This window comes from Oncorhynchus nerka, linkage group LG5 (assembly GCF_034236695.1).
Source record: "Oncorhynchus nerka isolate Pitt River linkage group LG5, Oner_Uvic_2.0, whole genome shotgun sequence".
In the NCBI taxonomy this organism is placed as follows: domain Eukaryota; kingdom Metazoa; phylum Chordata; class Actinopteri; order Salmoniformes; family Salmonidae; genus Oncorhynchus; species Oncorhynchus nerka.
The window spans coordinates 54,455,526-54,461,882 of record NC_088400.1 but is presented as its reverse complement, the minus strand read 5'-3'; the positions used below and the strand labels follow the sequence as shown (position 1 = coordinate 54,461,882).

The 6,357-nt window shown below is 45.6% G+C and overlaps 1 long non-coding RNA gene across 1 annotated transcript in view; it reads right to left on the bottom strand.

The window, feature by feature from the left end:
* Positions 1–6,357, bottom strand: part of LOC135571810 (uncharacterized) — a 171,968-nt gene that overhangs the window by 12,285 nt on the left and 153,326 nt on the right. The window lies entirely within an intron of this gene.

The window sequence follows — 6,357 nt, the reverse complement described above, 5'->3', positions numbered from 1 at the left end:
GACCGATATGTGTGTGTGTGTGTGTGTGTGTTTGAGTCTTCGCCTTGTTCCGTCAGAGTAGACACAGAGACGTGCTGGCAAATCTGTATCAAACCTCAGCCACAGCAGGAGGTGTAGTTCTCCCAGGTAATGGTTAAATGACGAGCAGATGAACTGTCATCCTATTGATTTAAGTGTTTTGTTCCAGCCAGTCACTATTAACTTTGACTTGTTTTGTCCCTTATAGTCACAGTGAGGTGCTGAATAAATAGGTGGGTGTAACAAAATACCAGGAATTCAAAGACCCTTTTGTTTGTTCGATGTGTGTGATGACAGACAAATAGAGGTGTTTCCTTAAGTACAGACATAAATGGTTATGTCTGTACTCTGCGCATAGGGCCTTTCTGCTTTTGTTTAGTGCATACAGTATCTGTTGTCAGAGCATTAAACTACATAAACTACTATCCATTTAATAAAACACAACAATAAAGTTAGCCTTTTTCTAATCTCCATACCATCTTCTGAATGTTAATCATTGCCCCTGACCTCATCTTTGACACTGGGGCTAATCAGTTGTCCCGACACTCATTTTGCAAAGTTGTTTCCAATTACAGGTAGGTTGTGGGTGGCTCAAACCTTTTCTCATCCCTATGTTCACCTCTTTGGCCACTTTGACATGTTCTCCCTCAACCCAGTGTACAAGTCTAAGCCACGGTATCAGAGTCCTCGGTAGCCTGGTCTAAGGGACAGGACCAGGGCCTGAGCTTGTGGGTTTTGAGGTCCGTGGCCTTTGACCTGTTCACTGGAAAACACTGTTAGAATCCCCCCTTCTCTGTTCTCGCCGTCTCACTCAGTCTCTCTCTCTCTCTAACTCACCTCCTCTCTCTTTCCCTCACTCCCGCTCTTTCTCCCTCTCTTTCTCTCCCACTCACCTGCATCACTGCCTGGTATGGCAACTGCTCAGCCTCCGACCGCAAAGCACTACAGAGGGTAGTGCGTACGGCCCAGTACATCACTGGGGCCAAGCTTCCTGCTACCCAGGACCTCTACACCAGGCAGTGTCAGAGGAAGGCCCTAAAAATTGTCAAAGACTCCAGCCACCCTAGTAATAGACTGTTTTTTCTGCCCCCGCACGGCAACCGGTACCGGAGCACCAAGTCTATGTCCAAGAGGCTTCTAAACAGCTTCTACCCCCAAGCCATAAGACTCCTGAACATCTAATATAATGGCCACCCAGACTATTTGCATTGACCCTCTCTCTTTTACACCGCTGCTACTCTCTGTTGTTATCATCTATGCATAGTCACTTCAATAACTCTACCTACATGTACATATTACCTCAATTACCTCAACTAACCGGTGCCCCCACTCTGTACCTGTACCCCCTGTATATAGTCTCGCTATTGTTATTTTACTGCTACTCTTTAACTACTTGTTACTTTTATTTCTTATTCTTATTCATATTTTTTAAACTGCATTGTTGGTTAGGGGCTTGTAAGTAAGCATTTCACTGTAAGGTGAAATCTCCATACCAGTTCGTTGTATTCGTTGTTGTATTCGGCACGTGTGACTAATACAATTTGATTTGATTTGACATCCACTCCCCCCTCTCTCTTGCTGAAACCCCCACCTCCCTCTCACCCCCTATCCCTATCCCTCTCTCTCTCTCTCTCTCTCTCTCTCTCTCTCTCCCTCTCTCTCACCCCCCCTCTCACCCCCTCCCTTCCCTCCTCCCTTACTCCCTCTCTCCCTCTTTTCCTCAATCCTGTTGGTTTAGCTCTATCCTATCAAATAGGATTTTGTATCCCAAACAGTGTCACGGTAAATTCATGTTTGATCCTCTGCCAGCGGTGGCATGGTCCACGGATATTACGGTTCATTGTCTGACCTGATGCTTTCTTAAAGGTGGAATGCTTTATCAATTACTATTAATGTTCTGTAAATAGATAAATACTTGCATTTTCTCAGATCATGTACATAAAAACGAATTTGTTGTATTTCAGTGCGCAACAAAAACATAATAGTTTCACTACCTATAAAGTGCCAATAGGTCTTTGAAAGTGGCAGGTAGCCTAGTGGTTTGAGCGTTGGGCCAGCAACCAAAAGGTTGCTTGATTGAATCCCTGAGCTGACAAGATAAAAATCTGCCTTTCTGCCCCTGAACAAGGCAGTTATAACCCACTGTTCCTAGGCCATAATTGTAAACAATAATTTGTTCTTAACTGACATGCCTAGTTAAATAAAGATAAAAAAATATATATATAAATATTTCCCCAAATATTTTCGTGAAATAATTAGGTGACGATGAATGTTTTTTTTACTGAGACTAATCCAATTATATATTATTTTTCTTGCCAAAATAAAAAAGCTTTTACAAAAAAATTCCACACGAAAATCCACCCTAAACACAAGAATTCTTCTCTGCCCTATTATTCTGTCTCCCTCCCCAGCTTCCTCCAGCGAGTTATATTTGGCTTTTTTGCCCCTCATTACAGAATTGTTTATCAATAGGTGCACCAAGTGTCAGTCGTTTTTCTCATCAAACAAGGTCTGACAAAGAGAGTGCGGTGCATGGGAAAGAGGCAGCTAGGTGAAACTAATGCCATAGATGTTTGATTCATCAGGGGCTTATTGTTAACAGGGACGTCTGATTGTAAAGGCTCAGTCAAGCAAAAGAGTGCAGAGTAATCAGTCGGATTTATAGTTTGCAGGGTTCAGAAAAATCAACGGCACCAACGTTTTGGTCTGGCCGAGATGGGTCTGACCAACCCCCCCCACCCTAACACCCTCACGCACAGGGGCACGCATCTGGTGCACACACACACACACACACACACACACACACACACACACACGGCAGTTCTACTAACCTGCACCCTGCATGCCAAATAAGGGCTTCCTGTCAGGTGGTAAGAGGTACAGTGGGATTGCAGCTGTATGGCGTGGCCTATCGACCTATCATACCTTATGACCTTCTGCTTTGTACTCAGCTGTGTTCTTGTTTTCCTGTTCTTCCTTGTGGACAAAGTTTGTATTTTTGTTATTCCTCGCTCACCTCGAGAGATCAGGGGGCACAGAAATAGGGTCAGTGGTGTGGCGGGGGTTGGGAGTCAGTCGGAAGTGTGTGTGTGTGTGTATGTGTATTTGCGCATGTGAGGAAGAGAGAGAGAGAGTAATAGAGAAAGAGAGCAAGAAAGAGAGATTAAGAGAGTAAAATGGACAGAGAGAACGGGTTAGATGGAGATGGACAGAGGGAGGGAGAAAGAGGAAGTGAGGGAGGGAGGAAAAACTGCCAAGTGTATGAACACATGCTATGATGCACTGGATTCCTCAAAGCTGGCTTTGTGTTTCCACATTCTCAGATTTTGAGAGAGAGAGACAGAGGGAGAGAGAGAGATGGGCGACTACGCCCACTCCTCCTCCTGCTTCATCCACCCACCACCACCCATCCCCCAACAACTGTCACACACTGCCTACCCTGCCCCTGACATCCCTCTCTACAGCTCTGCCCCCTCCCCTTTTCACTCTGTACCTTGCAAATTAGAGACAGGCCTTATTGAGAGGCAGATGTAGGCCTCCTAGCGAATGAGCGGTAAGCTGTTGTACTTTAAGCCTAATGGGAAGTTTTATATGCAAGAGGCCTTGAACTGATTAGTATAATTCCTGCTTTAATACAGCAGTCCCTCCAGATTAAGGTAAACCAAATGTTGCAATCAGAGATTAGTGTACCTTGCTGGTTATTAACATCCCTGCTTGTTCCCAGCAAAACGCGTCAGAGAGAAGAGAGAGAGTCAGAAAGAGAGAGAGAGAAGGAAAGTGAGAGAAGGAGAGAGATAAAGAGAGAAGGAGCCTTACTAAAGCTGTGCATTTATTCCAAGGGAGCTCCCAAAACAACGCTGGAACTTGAGCTACTGCACCTGTTGGGATCTTGGCGGTGTGCGCTAGGAAGGAGCTTGCTATGGGGGAGGTGTGGGGACTGGAGTGGAGAGAGTAGGGAGAGTGTTCGGAAGGAAGCAGAAGTGTTCTAGCTGAAGTACCTGTGCACCTGTTTGGTCATGTCACGTCTTCAGGGAAGATGCTCTGCCAAATGTCACATCCGGACTGGACTCTTAGAACGCTTTGTCCGTCGACTCCGCTCGACACACTTGGCCTCTTGTGTCTCTAATCCCATTTCCTTCCACTTCAAGACGCACAACATAAAACAAACACGGCTCAGCAGCAAGCGGCACATGCAAGACGGACGTGTTAGGCTTCATAAACAAGACGTTTCTTCTCACAAATATCCCAAAGATGTGTCCGTGTCGGGTGTCTAAAAACGTTTCCGAAAGCATAGACGAGAGAGAGCAACCTTGTGTTATGTTTAACCATTGGCTGTAACATGTTTGCTGGCCAGGGAATTTGTCTTTTGGTTAGCATTGTTTGGAGGAACATAATTGGAGTTTTGCAGTTCAGTGAGAATGCTGAAATGCCTCGGCAGCATTTCCATAGCTAACTCGCTCGCTAAGAGCATCTATGAGATCTACCAAAGGTGGCAACGCCACTCCTTCTGCCTCTCTGACATTGGTGAAGACGGTTCGCTAGCTAATCCTCTATGATAATTCAGGATATCAAGGTCAGCTGTGTGTCAGAGGAGAAGCCATTATTATGGACACTGACCCAAACAAACAGATAATTAGAATACAAACAACGCTTCACCCCCCTCTGAGTACGTGCAGGAATATTTTAGACGATTTGAACATCAAATGGCATGTTTAGACATTCTGCGCTGCGTTCCAGTTCACCTGAGTATCGGACGGTTGATTGCAGACAGGCTAATAGGTGAAAGGTTAACAACACTTGACTCATCAGCCGCTGCAATCGTCTATGCAGCTTTAATGTCGAGCACAGGCTTCCCACTGTAGATCCCATTAACCTGGCAAAGACCATTTAAACACTCCGACTGAAAAGCCTATTAGGTTCAATTTGAAACCCTTTGCTAACTGGTCTATACCGTTCGACTGAAGTGATCCTTAAATGACCGTGTCATCTATCGTGTATAGTTAAACTTTCCGCTGAGGAAATAACTAAATGTCGACATTAGCACAGACTTCGTTAGTACAAGGTGTTCAATGATCGGTACCAACTGACTGTTGACGAGAACATTGTACCCTTGTCCACATGCCAGTCAGCCTGCAGTATGTTCCAAGTCAATGCCAAGAACAAAGACATTGCAGAGGTAACAGTAGAAATGTGTTTCCTGTAACGTGTTCATGTCGAAAGCCTTGTTGTAGAGGAGCTGCTATGCCCGCGAGTTTAGATGTAAGAGTGAAGCTCAACATTTGCACCACTGCACTGTGCCGGGGATGATTGTATTAAGGTTCGATGCTGGAGTGGAGGTAAGTGAGGATGCCTTTCATGCATCATGCTCCTTCACAATGTTCACACACATCTGATTCAATCTGGGTGACGTACAATCATGTGCCCAGCGCAAGGTAGACCTGTGTTAATGTTCTGCCCCATATTTTAGTATAACATTCTCATGTAACAAGCACACTTCTGACTCACTCTACCGTGCCGTCACCTTATGACGAGGCCTCTAGGCTACCTAGGAGTTAGGAGTTAGGAGCTAGGAGAATTATAATAAGATGCATCACTCTGGTTCATTAACCTGTTCCGAGGTGAATCAAAATATTAATGAACGATTCCTTTTGTTAATAATAATTGTTAAGAGAAATATTGTGCCACACTATTCTTATCCTATGTTTGTGCTTATCTGGTGCCGTGCATGCGCTTCTAGTGTCTATTAAAGTATTTGAAATATTCTGTTATAGTCTTCATTCATTTTCTAGAGAGAAAGGGATAGAGTTGAGCTCTTCATTTCAGAGCCGTACTGAAACATGCAGGAGAACAATACAAAACCGAGCCCCATGCGACCCCTCACAACATAATCAAATGGGGACATGGTGACAGTATGAGCATCTGACAGGTCGACAGTTCGGATGTGTGCCTGCCAAGCAAGACATCGCTAAATATACACAAGGGTCAGTCTTTGGCAGCTCTTCTCCATTGTCAGTTGCTGGGGCTTCAGGTTTTCTGATAAAAGAGGGCTGGTTACGAAAGTCAAGTGACAGCCATGACAGTGTAGAGGGCGTGGGTTGGGGCCTCCTCGGCTGGGCTGCGGGTGTGGGATTGTGTGGGCTGGTGGTGGACGTGTGTAGAGGGACCTGGTGGTCGTGACCTGTGGGAGGTTAATAGCTAGGTCCCGGGCGGCCGGTAGGGAGATAGGACTTGTCATGGAGGTCTCCAGACGTGGCCAGCTAGAGTGATGGTCCTGACTGCTGTGGTTGTCCTGCTCTTTCCTGTCCTGTCGGGGATGTGTGGCTCTGGGCCGCGGCCACA